Source organism: Cetorhinus maximus, chromosome 6, assembly GCF_964194155.1.
Source record: "Cetorhinus maximus chromosome 6, sCetMax3.hap1.1, whole genome shotgun sequence".
Lineage (NCBI taxonomy): Eukaryota > Metazoa > Chordata > Chondrichthyes > Lamniformes > Cetorhinidae > Cetorhinus > Cetorhinus maximus.
This window is the reverse complement of record NC_135884.1, coordinates 113788790-113807106: the sequence shown is the minus strand read 5'-3', so window position 1 is coordinate 113807106 and position 18317 is coordinate 113788790. Positions and strand designations below refer to the sequence as shown.

General features: G+C 44.8%; 1 protein-coding gene across 1 annotated transcript in view; it reads right to left on the bottom strand.

The window, feature by feature from the left end:
- Positions 1-18317, bottom strand: part of LOC144682050 (uncharacterized) — a 620845-nt gene that overhangs the window by 507405 nt on the left and 95123 nt on the right. The window lies entirely within an intron of this gene.

The following is an 18317-nucleotide window of genomic DNA, read 5'->3' as shown; positions in this document are numbered from 1 at the left end:
GAGTTATAGGTCGATCATACAGGCAATCCTCCCCTGCCAATACTGTCATCACTAGATACTTCTGAAGCTGAACCTAGAGGGGATTAATTATGCAAATATATTGGGCAGAATTTTGCCGTCAGCAAGCAAGGGGCAAGGCCCACGCGCCGATGCATAAAATGACGCGGGATGATGTCGGGGGGGAACCCCTGACGTCATCCCGCCCCATTTAAATTTTCAGGAAGGTGGGGGCGCAGCAAAATCAGCTGCGGGCCCGCCGACCTGTCAATGACCAATTGAGGCCATTGACAGGATAATTTAAGCAATTAAAGGGCCTGCCCGTCCAACCTTAAGGTTGGCAAGCAGACCAGGAGCCTCGGCGACAACTAGAAAAAACATGAAACCTCATCCATCGGCGGGATGAGGTTTCATGCAGGGTTCTAAAAAGATTAATAAAGTTTTACTGTAATTTATGAACATGTCCCATTTCATGTGACATTGTCACATGAGGGGGACATGTTAGGGAATTTTTTTTTTTCTATTTTTAATCTTTTTAAAAGTGTAAGCAATCTCCCTGAGGCTGCACTTAGCCTCGGGGAGATGTGATGGCTGCGCGGCCCGCTTCTCTGGCGGGGATCAACTCCCCGCCCGCCCAACAGGCAGAAAATTCTGCCCATTGAGACTGAAGAGGATTGTCAGTCACATGCAGACTTCAAAGAGTAATTTTAATTCATTCTCAGGACGTGGGTGATGCGTGCAAAATCCAACATTTTTTGCCCATCCCTAGTTGCATTTGATCGATGCCTTCAGAGGGCAGTTAAGAATGAACCACATTGGTGTGGAGCTGGAGTCATGTTAGGGAGAAAGCAACAATGAAGGAAAGGTGATATATGTTCAAGTCTGAATGGTGCATGACTCAGAGGAGAATCTGGGTGTGCAGGTACTCCCATGCATCTGTTGCCCTTGTATTTTTAGGTAGCAGGTATCACAGGTTTGTAAGGTACTGGGTTCTTTGACAGCATCGCACAAGCCTGTGATATTCACCACCTAGAAGTACAAGGGCAGCAGGTGCAGGGGAACACCATCACTTCCAGATTCCCCTTTGGAAGCCTTGGTAAGTTGCTGCAGTGCAGCTTAGAGATAATACAAACTGCAGCTATGAAGAGGCAGGAGTGGAGGGAAAGGGTGTTTGAGAAGATGGATTGGCTGCTGATCAAGCAGGTTCCTTTTTGCTGGATGGTTTTGAGCTTCTGGAGTGTTGTTGCAGCTGCACCTATCTAGGCAAATGAAGGTTATTCCATCACGCTCCTGACTTGTGCCTTGTGGAAGTGGAAAATCTTTGGGGAATCAGATGGTGAGTCACTTGTTGTAAAATACTCATCCTCTGAGCCACCCTTGCGACCACAGCATTTATGTAGCTGTTCAAGTCAATGGCAACACCCAGGATGTTGATGGTGGAATATTTGACAAAGGTGATGCTATTGGATGCCATCGGGATGAGGTTGGCCTCTCTCTTGTTGATCATTGCCATACACTGGCATAGCGTGAATGCTACTTATTACATCTCAGCTCAATGTTATCCAGGTTTTGCTGGGCTACTTCATTATGTAAGGAGTTGTAAATGGAACTGAATACTGTGCAATCATCAACATCAAGATTTAGGTGAATGTTAAAGCATTGCTAATTAAATTAGTCCTGACTTGCATCCGTTGACAAAATTCAGCCCCCAAGGGTCTAGTATATATTGTATCTTTAATGTCAGCATTCCATTCAGTCTCAATTGTCTCTGTCATTATTAACTAATTAAGCAAAGACTAACATCTTTAATTATGTCCTGTTTGGAAATAAGATCATACAAATGACTAAACTAAATTCCACTTAACACAATTTATGTGTGATCTCAGTAGTAGGACTATAAGCCATGAAGTGAAAGTGCACAGTCATATGACAAACAAGATATTCCAGCAATCAGAAACAAAGTTCTGCTGAAATAATTTAACAAACTGGCTCCGACAACACCTTCCAAACCCATGGCATCTATGGGAAAGGGTTAAGGGACTTCAGACGCATGGAAACACTGACACCTGCAAGTTCCCCGTAAGTCACACACCATCCTGGCTTGGAAATATGTCACCATTCCCTCATTCCTAAGACAAAGAACATTTTAAATACCTGTGTTTCATTATTACTGCGGACAACCAAAACTTTCAAATTATAGCAACAACTGTGTAGGCCCTAAACAATGCTGGAAAACTCCAGATACCAATGTGCTACTAAAATACTTGTATCCTCAGTTTCACTCCTGCATGTAATAATGGGCTACTCTTCAACACTGATTGAAAATGATTCAAAACTCTTTGGCACAACTTATACTGGAAGCTGCCAAACATCTCCTGGGATAAGCATGTGCCTTTTGCCAGTACAGACACAAGGCTTACGCTACAGGAATGTCTTGTCAACAGCTCAAAAGTAACACTGATAATGGCTGGGTCATATTCCTGAGCTTCTGTTAGAAGGCACAGTTGTGGACCCACAATGCCAAGGCAACTGCAGACTCTCCAGGGCTGTAATTTTATGCTTGGCTACACGATATCAAAAAGGAAAACAGAGATGGTGTCATCACACTCGACGTCTACAGTCAATAAAGATAAATGGCTAAGAGAGTGAGCACACAAGCACAACATTACATCAAGTGATAAATAACTGAGTGAATTCAGAATGCAACAAAAAATGAAATACAAAGTCATCCATACACTAATGCTAGGTTACACCCTTTAAAATTTTGTCTCTGATTGAAACCCATGCTAAACAACATTCACATAAGTTGCAAAAATCCACTGTGAGATCATTACTAAAGACCACCCATTTCAGTAGAATATTAACATATCACTATCTTTCAAGTGGTCTGAGAAGCTTTTCAATACATTTCTAGATTTTAAAAAGCACAAATTTCTATACAATCCATGCCTTGACTCACTGTAGGGTATTAATGTTTCTCAGCTTTCGGTCATTCCATCCGTGCATCTATTGAGTATTGGTTTGCATTAGAGCCGTTTCTTCAACAATTAAGAAACAATTTAAATTAAAAAGCAGTTTTGGCAAGATGCATTTTCTTGGTGAGCAATGGGTGAAGCAATCCCAACACCAGCTTAATGTAAATCAGAACATACTCATGTCTAAGTGAAAGTGGCAAACTGCCAGCACCAAATGAGCACTGGTAGGCAACTTGGTGGGGGGGATTTGATGGTTGGAGGGAATTTGATGGTCTATCCATGGTTGCTTTAGCCATTTACCACTTCAGATCAATGGGCAGGACTTACTTAGCAGGGAACTTCACATTTTACTCCAAAACTGGCATTGGAGTCTTAAGACTGACAGCATATGATGATGAAGCTCCCACATTTCCAAGATGCACCAAGATGTAGCGGTAGGGTTAAGATCATCAAGAAATACTAGGAGCACAACAGTGGCAAGGGTGTTAACCCCATGTATATACTTTGCACCAATAGTATTAAAACTACATCCATTCCACATCTCTTCTTGTGTACGCCTCCACTGTATGTTGAGTTATGTTGTACTCGATCATTGCAGGTTCATGTGACGTTCATTCTTGTCTGTGTAAGATGGAGGCTCATGTAATCCCCCAACTTGTCTGCATTGTGGAAAGGTGAAGGTGTCATGTAGAAGGAGAGATGTAGATGCGCATGGAGAAGGGTCATCTTTCCTTGAACTCCACGTACTGTCACCAGTGAAAGTTTGCAATCTATAAGTCCAAACTCAGAGGCCATGTACACTCCTGCCAGCCTTGCATGTGGTCAACACCTCTCCATGTACATCTGCTAAACTGATCAATAAGTGTGCGCACCTTCCCACCTCAGTGTGCCAGTGCTCTGTTCCTTGCGGGCACAATTTTGTCCTGGCGCTCAAAGCTACAGCTTTAACCATCTTGGAATTGTCTGCATAGTGCCCACAAGGGATGCAGCGCTGGCCCATTCATTCTGCTTAGCCTCCCCTCCCCTATACACTCATCAAGCTCAGCGATGCTACGTCCATAGGGAGATGTGTGTTTAATGGAACCATTGAGCATGATCTCAATGCTCTTATATTGGCTTGGTGGGAAGACAATACTCAGGACAGAAATGGGCTAGGAGTAAGAATGTAATGCAGCTGATGTGTGCTCTTTATTATCAACGAAGCGGAACCTTGAGGGCTCCATGAAGTGTCTGCATTTTTGGGTTCACAAGGGCCGGGACTGATCATTACAGGAAACTAATGGTTTGGAAAAGGAGGCTTTTTTCTGTCCACCAGGCAAATGTGTGAAGATGGTCATCGTGAGGTGTTCTATGTCCATTGAAAGATCAGCGTTAGCACCTGTTGAACATCCTCGCCTGCCTTGGTCCAAGTCTCACTGAGCGATATCACCATCAAAGTTACATATAAGGGGCAGAATATTGCACTCGGGCGTGCGCCCAACCCGAACGAGTGTAAAATGACGCGCGATGACGTCCTGAGCGTCCCGACACCATCGCACACTTGCACGATATTTTGGCCGGTGGGCACGCGCAGGAGTTGGCAGCGCCCCCGCCGACAATTAACAGGCCTATTAAGGCTATTAAAGATTTAATTAAATGAAATTTTTTGCTGCCCGTCGAACCTTACAGTTGGCGGGCAGGCGAAAAGGCCAAGCGGCCTTTGAATTTTTTGCGAAACCTCATCCATGGGTGACTTAAAAAAAAAATACATTTTCAAACTAATTTGTAACATGTCCTTGCTCATGTGACAGAATCATATGAGGGGACATGTTATTAACATTTTTAAATTCTTTATTTTTTATTTTCAAAAAGCTTCAGCTCTGTGCCTCAGGGGGCTTTTACTGCGTCTACCCGCCCGCATGCGCGAAGTTCCACATTCGCCCTCCTCCCTCCACCGCTCCCCCCCCCCCCCCCCAACACAGGCAGCCAATTGGCCAGCCAGCGTGAAATGACAGTCATGGCCCGATCGCGGGCGGCAATCCGATTTGAAGCCGCTCCTGCTCACCCCCACCCACCAGATGACCGGAAAATCCTGGCCAAGGTGTTATTCCATTGCTCGAGACGATCTCCTTGAAGCACTTTGTCAGACTGAATGCACACTGCCATGAGTCCACTGAGGACTGCAATGCTACTCCTGCCTCTTGTAGGTTGCCTTAGCAACTGGGATGCTCTACAGGTGCATTGGAAGAAAGACATGAGTGAGTATCAACCTCCAAAAGTTCTCTTTCTATCGCTGACTGTGAGTGACTGTGGGTTCAAGGGCTTGGTTACAGTCTAGGCAATTATTAACCAGTACAATCCTGGCCATCGCAATGACCGCTCTTAGTGTCACAGTATGCTTCCCCTCTCTCCCCAACCCCATTTCAGTACACCTACTGCTATGAGAGGGATTTGGCCAGGCACTTGGAGGTCCTGCATTTATTCGAAGTGATAGCTTAGTCATTGAGTGGACTCTATGACTACATCCCTTGGAATACACAAGGGCACATACTCTCTGAGGGGATGCGACTCTTTTAGGGGGGCCTGGGAGTTCCAGTCTCCGAACCTGGCAGCTGAGATGGGGTTTCCAAGAAGCTTCTCCTGTTTGTCCAGGTGCCCACTTGTTTTTGGAGTTGTTATTTTATTACACTGGGGAATTATCACAATTGGTACAATGGGTTATTGCAGGGAGATCGCTGATTGGAATGCATCAGAATTAATTTTGCATGAATGCGCCATTATATTGAAGGCTCCAGATTGCCTCTATAGTTGTTGAGATGCTCCAAACATCTCTCGGCTATGTATTCCTCCTCATTTGGTAACAGGGTTCCAGATGGGTGCGCCCCCCAGTACGGTGATCCACTCCTCCCCAGAAGCTCTTATTTCTTAGTTTCATTTTCTACTGCACTATCGCTTGAGGTTCCAAGATGGTGATCCTCAGGTTTTATTACCACACCAACTTTGATCCTCCCTGTGAGACCGTGGAAATCCCCCCCATCGTCCTGGAGAAGCATAGTGTACATTTCCCTCCCTCCTATTACTCTCAGTCCTCCCTCTGTAATCATTGATCCCATTGTAATTGTGGCTGATATCCCTGTGTTACCCCGAGTTGTTTGAGGTGAATGTGGCTATGCCCCATATAGACTTTACTCCTCCCCAACTTGACGCCAAGTGTACCATTGGATAAAGAGACCTCTCCCCACCATGGGACCATCAAGTGCCCACCCCTACACTCCCTGTTCCCAATCTACAGGCTGCAGATGCCTCCCCTGACTGTGACTGTGCCATCTGCAGCCAAGTACTCTGCTAAAACTGTCCCCCCGCTGGACTGCCAGGCATGAGGTGATGACCACGTCCTGTGCACACTACACTGGGCACAACTAACACTGGAATGACATGCCCTCCCCCTCCATGGACTGGACTGAGACAAGGACTGTCTTTGGAAGCTCAGCAATGTGAACTGAAATGCTTCTTCACTCTGCACTCCTCCCATCCTGGCCCCAACCTCGCTTATGTCCTTCTGTAAGTCCCAATTCAACCCCGGCCTGCTATGTCTGTCTGCAAGAGATTCTCTCCCAACTCTGTCCCAGAGGATGCTTCCCACCCACCACCCCCCTCCCAGTCATGTGTCTGAGTGCAACCTTCCCCAGTTTTCTCCCTTCCTCCAGTCAAGTCTTTGCCCTCTAGCACCTTCCCTTGCCCCTGTCGTCTTTCTCCCCCTCACTCCCCCAGCCTCCCCACAGCTGACCCCTTGCTCTGCAGCACATTACACCCACCCTTGCCTTACCGCTGGTCTCTGTAAGCCCCCCACTCCCCCGACAGCGATGTGGTGCTGCCCTCAAAGCCGTTGAGGGGTCGAAGGTGCTGTGAGTGATGCGTAATGCAAGGTAGGCAAGCAGACTTCAAGGTCATGAGTGAAGTGCAGGTCACCGGGTGCTTGTCGCTTATGCAGTTCTGAATCACGCTGGTCTAATTAGATGCTGGCCTGCCCTTTTGATCCAGCATGGGGGGAGGGGGGGCTGTTTTTCCAGTCAGATGCCTTGATAATGAGCATTCATGATATTCTAATGTATTCAAATAGCATTTCTGGCATGGTGCGGCGGGAAAAGCGCACCACCTGTTATCACGCCAACGGGGACTGACTTTTTGGCTCCCGTGATATTATCCCCTCCTGCCCGTCATTACACCCGACACAGTCGGGACCAGAAAATCCCTTCCAATACGTCCTAATATATTGAAACGCTATATAAACATATATTGTTGTTACAAACATATTTACTGATTTGCTGAGAAGTGAAACTTCATCGCATCAAAAGGGGATGTATTTCAATTTTCAGAACAAAACACATTCCAACTTGAATAAATCCTTATTTTTACAGTCCTGTGGATAAAGGACAACTGTTTTAAACCTTGGGAACAGATACGAAATTCATTAAGGAGTTCTACACCGAAGCACTGAGTCACTGAGTGCTGAGGGGCAACAATTGAATTTAAGATAATTTATTGATAGTGTATTTATTAAAGACCAAACTTCCAGCACTCAGTTTATAACAAGTATACCAAAAATTATGTTAGCATTTTTTGATTGGTTTGAGATGGAAAAATGTGGTGTCAAGAGGCTTAAAGGTAACGGGATTGGAAGAGGAACGGATGACAGGCAGATGGAGAAGGCATCCAGCATTCTGGCAGCTGCAAAGAAATGGGAGGAGGACAAGGATGACAAAGAAGACGATGGGGAAGACAAAGAAGAAGGACTGTTTGACTGGGAGGGGTATCTTAATAAGTTCACCTATCAACTTCATTTCTTGCCCATTTAGAATCAAATATAGAGCAAGGCCTACACTTACACAAGGAAGACAAAACGTTTGCCTCACAAGATCATAGGCTAGGGAATCTTCAGCGCATTGAGGAGGCTACAATTCCAATCAAGTAATTACTTACAATAAAAAAAGTTTGAATTAATATGTCTAAGAATTTGTGGTCTTGTGCAAGAAACTGTAAATTTTGATGGTGTATTTTTAAACAAGGTAAGTTTTTATTTCCTGAAGGAAGTTACACGAGATGAACAAACCTTGGGTGAAATGTAAGGCTCAGTTGGCAGCAGGCGCTCTGAGATGAAATGTTATCTGCCTCTGGCACACTCTAGGCTGCTCTCTGAACTGCACGCTACACTCCCAAATAACTAGTCAACCTAAGCAAAAAGTTTCCGGCAGCTGCCGTGATGGTTTAGATAAGCTGGGCATGACTTGCCATCTTAACAGTAATAACAATGCTCAAATACAGTTATCGACTTATTCTGTAAGTCTTATACTCAACGATGGTGTGCCCTCTTTAAAACTGATATATTGGTTGAATATATCCAAGGCAGGAATTTGATTTAACAATGTCAATTCTTCAGAGATTCAACTTGTAACTCGCTGTTGTCCAGCCAGGAAACACGCATTTAATTTTCCTTAATTTAAACTCCTTAATTCACTTTTCTTATGTAAAAAGAGTATCGTAATTCAGTAATAAGGGCCCGGATTTATCAGATAGTGGGGCTTTCCAGCCATTATTGCCAGAGTTGGTGGAGAATGCATCGCCTCCGATATTGGCTGCCCCACAGCCATTTAACTGGCTGGAGTTCTTCCTTCACTCAGGAGGAAGTCCCGCCTCAGAGAGCTGTCAGTCAACCTGATAAGTTGGCAGCTTCCTAGTCCTAAAAGCACCAGAAGTTGAAGTGAACAGGACTAGTCCCCAGGGTCCCAAAAGTCCAGGACCAGATGAGTGTGGGGGAATCTCAGGGCGACAAGGGGAGGTGAGGCCCAGGAGGTTGGGCAGAGCAAGGTGAGGGTGGGGCTGTTAGTGGAGAGGCCAGGGGGAGAGGGAGCACCCACAGGGGCAGACCTTGTTGGGGGAGGGCACCCGATGTTCAAAGGAGGCTGTTGATGGAGGCACCCAACTCCCATCTGGCCCAAGGCCTGAGCAGGGTCATTTACTCGACTTCACCCCCTGCAGCTGAACTCCTCTCACCAGCCTGACTATTGAGGCTAGGTGGGAAACAGCTCCTAAGTGATTAATTGGCCACTTAAGGGCTTCAATCGGGGCTGACCAGCCTTGGCCTCACCCATCTCACTGTAAAATTGTGGAGAGGTCTGGGTGGGCTGTGGGAAGGCTATCCAAGGAATTTTACAGGCCCCCCTTCTGCTTCCTGTTTGCAAACCCGCCAACAGGAACATAAAATTCTGCCGAAGATCATCGTAATTGGTGAATGATCAGTTCTGTTTAGAACAGGAGAGAGTAGCTTCTAAGGAAGATCAAATTTACATCAAAAGCTGTGTTACAGAGACTAAAAGCTTGGGTCCTAGAAATTCTGTAACTCCCGATTTACCACTATTCTACTATTAAGTGCAGTAGCTCAAGGCTTTCACCCACACAATTGGCCCAAAACTGGCCCTAAAGCCTGGCCTCAGCTATATTTCAATATTGCTGGATGGTATCCTGCCAACAACTGGCCCAGGAGGCCTGGGAAAATATTGTGTGCATGGTTTTTACAGCAGCTGAATGATACAATCGCAAAGCAACTTTCTGGACAAGGTAGAAGCAATTAAACTGATGCAACCAGAGTAAAATAGTTGCTTCAAAATAAAATCAGATATCATTGGAACAGCTGTTTCTTGAGGTTGAAATGTGTATTCATGATTATTGTATTTCAATGTTTTCAACAAATTGCTTTGGAGTTTCGGGCGTTAAATAAAATAAGATCAGAATGACTGTTGTCAAAGAGATAATGACCAGAATTTTCCCTGAATTGCACCAAAGACAAAAAGAGACGTATTTCCCGCCAGCCACAAGCACTGTATCGTCCGCTTCCTGCCTCATTAACTATGCAGCCACAGGAAACATGCCATCTCGCTGGCGGGGGGGCCTCGGAATTGCCCACCATGGCGTAACCTCACCGTTCCCTCCGTCCGGGTGCCTTATCTAAACTGCAACCGTGCACACGGTTCTCAATGTTTGCAGCTCAGGACTGCTCCATTGAAGACATGGCCCTGAAAGCCAAGAAGAGTTCAGTGACCCATCACTGGAATGTTTTTTGGAGGCCCGCTGTGACGTCCCCCATCCCCACTCTGGCCACAGGAGGTCCAGCAATCTCACCACTCTGGCTTGGTAGGCGATGGCAGCGGTGATCAGTGCCAAAGCTGCACAGAAGAGTTTTGCCATCCAGTGCAGAAAGAGGATGAATGATCTCATCTGTGCCACCAAGGTAAGTCAACCATCTCATCACTCTAAACACTCAAGCCCATCACGCATTCACTGGAATCTCACTCATTGCCAGCTCAAGGGACATATCACCCATTCTCACACACATACCCTCACAACTCCATCTGGCCTCATCTCCTCTGGAGACTGCCTCCTCAGCCCTCACCACCTTGAGACCACTTGCACAGATCAACATGTCCTCACACACACCCTGGGATAACCTCCTTCCCCAGTACAGCCCTCGCCCTGCAGCCACTTCCCTTGCCTAAGGCCACTTCTCCCCCTTCCCCAAGCATCCCTAGCCCTGTTGAAAAGCCACCTCCACCTTACTGCTGGTGTGGTAGGTAGAAACTTGCCTGTGATCCCTCCTAAAAGTGAGGTGGTGCTGCCTGCAAAGCCTGGCAGTGATGACCATGAGTGCTGCCCAAAGCAAGATGGGCAAACAAAGCTTGAAGTCCCAAGCAAAGTGCATGTTGCCAGGTGCATGTCGCTTATGTACAGTTGTGAAACACATCGACATGAGCGTGAAACCGATTTTTGTGATCTCCCGATATTTTCCACTCCTGCCCGCTATGATGCCCATCGCAAATGGGAGCAGAAAATCCTGGCTAATGAAACACAAGGATTTCGGCTCTTAGAAAGGAAAGAAAAATGCCATGCTGAAGAAAATCCTTCTTTGTGAATCTAATGGACTGTAGAGTGTGTTTATGTTTTATTTTAGACTATATCATGACTAAAAATTAAATCTAGAAATATGACAATGATGCCAGGCTCAGATATCTACTCAGGTATATTGCAATGGATTTAGTCATGGCTCTGAATAATTTTACTTTGGTTGTACAGCTCAATCCATGTACATAAATTTTTGAAGGCGGCAGGAAAAATGAGAAAACTGTTAAAAATCAATACAGGATCTTTGGCTTTATAAACAGAGACATGGGATGTAATTTTAACCCAGGAAAACTGGTGTGTTTGGGTCAGGTGGAAAGTTAAAGAATTAGAAATCTGAAACAGGAATCCAACCCACTTTAAACCTGTCCAGCAAAGGGGTAGGTGACCAACCCACTCCCAGGAGGCACAACGCTTGTTGAAATCTTTTAAGGAGGGTCTATGCCTCCATTTTAACAGGGTTTCTTAAACACCCTGCAGTCACCAAATCTCCTCAACTCGCATCTCTCCCTCCAATCCTTCTCCAACCACCCCCAATCTCTCTTTGTCCATACATTTCCTCCAACCCCTCCCCAACCACTCCATCTATGCTACTGATCAATCTTCTGCACCCCTGTGATCAACCCCTGACCCTCCAATCCACACTATATTCACCCACCCTCGCAAGCTCTGCTCCAAGCAGCCCAAAATGCTCGTGAGTTGTAACCTCTTCTACAATGTTCCCTAGCTGATGGGGAGCAAAACCTATCAATCAGGCTGGCATCCAGTTAGGGAAGCAATTAAAAGAGTGAAATTTATTAAAGTAGTGAATTTTTTCCAATTCATTTTACAAACATGAGATTACAACTTACATCCTTCCACTGATAACACTGAATAGGGATCTATGATTCCTTGGGATGTCATCCCAGCAGATACACCAGCATTGTGCCTGCTGGTGCCCTCCAACATTTCATCCTACAGCTTTTGAATGGAGGGCATCTAACTAGCAGGTAGACACAAATGCCATCGAGAGGATGTCCAGAACTCACCCATCCATGGACCTGAACCCCCATCTCTACACCCTTCTTCCAATCACAACCCTATTATCCCACCTATACCCCTAATCTCTCTTCTGACTTACACCAATCGACACCTGATCCTCCAAACCATGCTGTATCCACCACCCATATCTCCACCCCCCGCCATCTCTGCCATCAGGGCTGCAAAAAAGTTAAAGAAATTAAACATTTGTAAAAATACTATGTATCAAGGGGAAAAAAATGGATTTATTAGTGCTGATTATCCTGGGACCCACAGAAATGTGCACTATATATATGTGGTCCCAGTGCACTAAAATAGTACACCATCTCATGTCACTTATCAGTGTTCCAGATCCATTTCATGGCTGTTTCATACCATGGCCATTATATGGGCATGAGCCAAGGCATCCTACCGGGCACAGTCATGAAGGCACAAGAAAATGATATGCAGTTGCTCTAGAGGGAGCATTCTGGAGCCTTTGGAAAAACTGTGGAGGGAACATGGAAGAATTTAGCTTAGGTGAGCAATGTAGAAGCCTACTCCTTGGAGAAAAATACCCTGGAGTACTTCTGAGAAGTGATTTTAGCTTGGTCATAATTGTTGAATTTGTAGTACAAAGGAGCAAAATGTTGTGACAGTGGTAAAAGGAATTGTTTGTAATCAGCGTGCCAGTTGGAAAGGTCACACAGGGACACACTATGTTAATAACATTTGAGAAGCTATTGCAGGAATTAGACCAGATGAGGAATGATATAATTGCCTACCTAGGAAGGAAGGTCATGAAGGTGGTGATTGAGGCCATTAATAGTAACAGCTCTGTACTATGGGGACAAAGCTACAAGAGGTTTACTGACTTCATCAGGAAGGGGAAAAGTATCACCTTTACATAGATTTAAGAATATTTTTGAGCCATTCCTCAACTATTTAATATTTCCAATCATTTAATGTAATAAACTTGTTAAAATTGCATCCTGCAAGGGCAGTGCAGTCTATGCACAATATGGATTGACTCAGTAGTCAGAAGTCATAATCACCTTTTAACATCTACAAGGGTATAAGCCAATTTTTTTTTCATTCATTCACAGGATGTGGGCATCGTTGGCTAGGCCAGGATTTTTTGCCCATCCCCAATTGCCCTTGAGAAGGTGGTGATGAGCTGCCTTCTTGAACCACTGCAGTCCATGTGGTGTAGGTACACCTATAGTGCTGTTAGGGAGGGAGTTCCAGGGTTTTGACTCAGCGCCAGTGAAGGTATGGTGATATACATCCAAGTCAGGATGACGTGTGGCTTGGAGTGGAACTTTCAGGTGATGGTGTTCCCATGCATCTGTTACCCTCGTCCTTCTAGATGGTTACGGTCATGGGTTTTGAAGGTGCTGTCTAAGGAGCCTTGGTTAGTTGCTGCAGTATAGATGATACACATTGCTGCCACTGTGCGTCGGTGGTGGAGGGAGTGAATGTTTGTGGAAGGAGTGCCAATCAAGCGGGCTGCCTTGTCCTGGACAATGTCAAGCTTCTTGAGTGTTGTTGGAGCTGCACTCATCCAGGCAAGTGGAGAGTATTCCATCACAGTCCTGACTTGTGCCTTGTAGATGGTGGACACGCTTTGGGGAGTCAGGAGGTGAATTACTTGCCACAGGAGTCCTAGTGTCTGACCTGCTCTTGTAGCCACAGAATTTTTAATATGGCTAGTCCAGTTCAGTTTCTGGTCAATGTAACCCTCATGATGTTGATAGAGGGGGATTCGGTGAAGGTAACACCACTGAACTTCAACGGGTGATGGTTAGATTCTCTCTGGTTGGAGATGATCATTGCCTGGCGCTTGTGTGGCAGGAATGGTATTTGCCACATATCAGCCCAAGCCTCAGATCCTTTTCCAATAAGTAACAGAACTCTTTTACTAATTTCCTGCAGAACTCGAGCATTCCTGTTATAAAGACCAGATAATCTGTTTCACTGATGTTAAATATTGCCCAGTACACCATGGATATCTTTCCTGCTCTTCAAAATAGTGGCCAGGAGTTCCTTTACAAACACCTGAGGGGGCAGCAGGGCCCCTCGATTTGACATCTCAGTGGAAAGACAGCACCCCTGACAGTGCGGCATTCCCTCCTAGATTTTTGTGCTCAAGTCCTGGCATGTGGCTTGAACTAACAACCTTCTGATTCAGGGGCAGGGGTGCTGCCTGAGCCACAACTTTTGCCAGGAATGCAACTACCAATTGTGTCAGCAGCTAGCAGATAGCTGGAACAGCCTCCAGGTATGGAGGCTAGTTCCAAATCGAGCGGGACCTCTCCTGACAAATAAGAAGCCATGGGCCACAGCAGCAAGGTGTTTAAGGTGGGTGAAGTAGTGGGTGGTGACTCCACATTATTGAAAACCCCCATGAATCTCCTTTACAGCACTGTGCAACATGGCAAGCAAGGATCGCATTCAATGAATCCTGCCACAACAAAATCTTTCAACACTGAATCAGCTGATGGCTGTAAAAGTGGATGAAAGGTTGCAGCAGGGCCCCCTCATCCTCAATTATATAGGCTTACGTGATTATTGTAACTAGGCAATACCCCACCAAGACTGTGTGAAGCCTACTGTGCAACAGGCCTCCAACTTCAAAATGCACCACACACAGACCTTTCTACAGATGGCAATCAGCTAGTGGCGATGAGGGCAAGATCATAATATTTGGGAGCTTCTAGTCACAACCTGGCACAAAGGCGGCAGTTACCAATTAACTGTCCCACTCTTAATCAAGGCAGAAGGATGGTTTGGTGTTTGTAGCTGTGTGGAAGCATTACTCTTCAGGATTAGCTTTGCTCACCCCACTAGGGGAAGAGGTTAGAAAAGGTAACACAAAAAATAGCTAACCTCACTCCAAACCCACTGGAAAACAGCATCCATGAGCAGTCAAGCACACAAAAAACAAAAACGATATGATCTTGAAATATCAGCTCGTTAATGGATAACTCAATGATCTGAGAGACAAACAGCAATAGTAGCCCATGAGCTCTGATGCCTAGACATTGACATAGTCGGCCCTAGCAAGACCCTTGCAGCAGGCGAGGGAGGGATAAATCAAAGAACATGGAGGTGTCAATACTTACATCCAGAAAAGAAATTGCGAGAAGAATGCAGAGTTCACAGGGTCAGCTTTGCTAACAAAAAAAACTCATGGAGACACTTCATGAATCCCCTGTTGGAATCAATGAACATCTATTGACACTCAATCCTAAACTCAAAGGCAATCAATCTGTCACCCTCATCAGCGCTTATGCACCTACCTTGAAGTCAGAAGTTAAAGTGAAAGAAACCTTCTATTCCAATCTAGTCACAACTCCAGCAGCATACCACCACAGTCAAAGATCATACTTCTCGGTGATTGCAATGCATGACACACATGCCTTTTTCAAGGCAACCAGGGATCTATGGACACTCAACACATGGACCAATATCTGTAATATCTAAAAACAATCTCCTCAAAGGTACAAACAGTATCAACACCTGTTGGAAAGAGCACTTTGTAGAACTAGAACTCCAAGGTGGACATGCACCTGTTGGAGAACCTCCTACAACATACAATCAGAAGTGAACTAGATGATGATCCACGCTCGACAAAATGACAACTGCTGTCAACCAGCTGTCAGCCAAGCCTCATTATGCATTCCTGGCTGAGAGCCCAGGCATCATTTAGTCTGTTGAAAGAGCTGCACTCAAGGGAAAACATTGTCCGATTGACAGCTTTCTCTCTCAAATACATTCCTCAATCGCTCAATGTTTATTTATACAAGGTTTTTTTCTTTCTTCTTTTATGGGATGTGGGTGTCACTAGCAAAGCCAGCATTTGTTACCCATCCCTAATTGTCCTTGAACTGAGTGGCTTTATGAGGCTTTTTGAGAGGGCAGTTACGAGTCAACCACATTGCTGTTGGTCTGGAGTCACATGTAGGCCAGACCAAGGAAGAATGGCAGATTTCCTTCCCTAAAGGGCATTAGTGAAACAGATGGGTTTTGATGACAATTGCTGATAGCTTCATGGTCACCATTACTGAGGTTAGCTTTTACTTCCAGATTTATTAACTGAATTCAAATTCCACCAGCTACCCTGGTGAGATTTCAACCCATGTCCCTACAGCATTAGCCTAGGTCTCTGGCTTACTCATCCAGCAACATTACCACTACACCAACACCTCCCCCTAAAGGCATTAATTGCAGTTTCTGCTACTGATGCTTTAAAGGATTAGTTAATTGACATTTTTAATCGTGCTTTAGCAAAAGGAGATGTTTGTACAAAGTTATGAATGAATGACTGTTATGGGTGAAATAGTTTCAAAAAAACATTGTTACTATAGGATTTATTTGTTCTATACAGAGTGTATATTGGGTAAATGCGCACTGAAGTGCCTTTGGTTGGCATGGAGGGTATGAATGGCCATTGTGGGTGGGTGTAAGGACATAGATTGGAATGGAGAGTATGAGGGGCCAAGGAGTTATGTGGAAGGGTGTAGGGTGGCATGGGGACATGGGAAAGATCTTTTGAACTTACCTTTCAAAAGGTTGCCTCATCCAGACTATGGTTCATGACATCTCTGAGGGGCTGTGAATCACAGCTTATTGAGAAGCTAGCCTGACTCCACAAAAATTCGGGAGGGTCAGGAGATGCCTACCCTTGCAATAGGGTCGGCCAGGTCAAGAGTGCAGGATATAGGCTTGTGACCCGCACCCTTATCCAGTGCTGACAAAAATTGGAGGGGGGGGGGCACCAGGAATTTGGGAATCGGGGCCTGGCCACCATTTTGAAAGGTTCATGGAGTCTCTCTGACTCTACAAAAATCCAGCCCAATATCCCTGTGGAGGAGATGTACTGAACTCTCAAATACATGCGCTATTTGTGAAGCTGTGGCAGAATGAAAAAATTCCAAGTGAAGTTGATTTCATGTTGGGGTTCAGGTCACTCAATGTTTACATTCTCTCCTGTAAATCCTTGGTTACATCTGAACACCATAATAGATCAGTATTTTGCATTTCACAGAGAGATGGCCGTTATCCTCAAGATAGGATCTAAAACTATGCAGGCTGCACAGACCTACAGTAACTGTTACCACCTTTGGGCTTCTTAGACATTCCCCTCACGCTTCATGTCAAAGATAGCTCCTGTAAGTGTGTCATCACCCTCTTCAAACTGCAGTGGAAATTTATTCATACAAAATCGGATGGTCTGAGGGTTATTGTAATGAGCTCACAGATCTGTCATGAGCCTGATCTCATGGTTTCTTAAGATCTGGTTTTGTGCCCCCACACTCCCCTATGAAAGAACACTCACAGTCCTTGATTTTCTGCCCATTAAAGTCAAAGGGCAGCAAATCGTAGAGAGAAATTACAAGCAGGCAGCCTATGTTTTCCCTGTGAGCACAGCTCCCAATGGATGCACAGGATCAACCCTTTACTCTTTGGATAGCAGAAAATATGATCATTCATTGAGAATTCATGCTCTGCGTGAGAGAATGTAGTTGAAGCTTTTCCACTGAGCGTAGGCACAAGTGTCTTTCTATGTGCTAGGGTTCCATTTACACATCCCTGCTGGCAATTCGAATACCTATAAAATCCCATCAAAGCCATCTCCACTGTTAAATTTCAGAATCTGATTAGATTTACTGAGTCATTGCTGTATCAGATCATGAACTCAATTGACTCTGCTTTTACTCACCTGGTCTACAATAGTTGCAAACTGAGCAGCCAGCACAACTTCAAGCAGTCATTGCTCAGCCTTTCTCTATCCCTTACATTTGTGTAGAGTTTCTACATCCACTCACTCTTCATCCTCTTCCTCTGCCTTGAATTGGTGCGGATTCTTTGCCTCAGTTTGTGATTCTCCTTTACAACCTCCATTAAAGTGTTGCTAACAATGAGTATGTTTGTATATTGTCCTGCCTTTGCTGCTCTTCGCATTTCCCTTTGCTGCTTCTCCAATTCTATACTTGCTTCAGATTTCATTCATGAAACTAATAATATTTCTGAAGTTGTGCTTCTTTCAGGTTCTGTTGTATTTTATTACTATCCAATATCCCTCATGCTCTATATTGAAAACATGATGCAGGAAATGAAAAGGTTGAACAATGTTCAGCAAAACATTGACGGTTTCCTGAACTCCACTCAGATGCTAAAATTAAACCTATTTGTATGCATCATTGAACTTTTTCCCTTAAATTGATTGTTGTCAGGACAGAGCAAGCAAATGCTTAAATGGTTTGCATTTGTTACATAATCAAAATGCATTTGCACCTTAAATATACCTCCCTCTCAAACAAGAATGAAAGATTATGAATATCATTTGCTGACATGGGCATTCAGCTCAATATCTATTACAGCAAATAGAGTAACTAGTCACTCAACTTAATA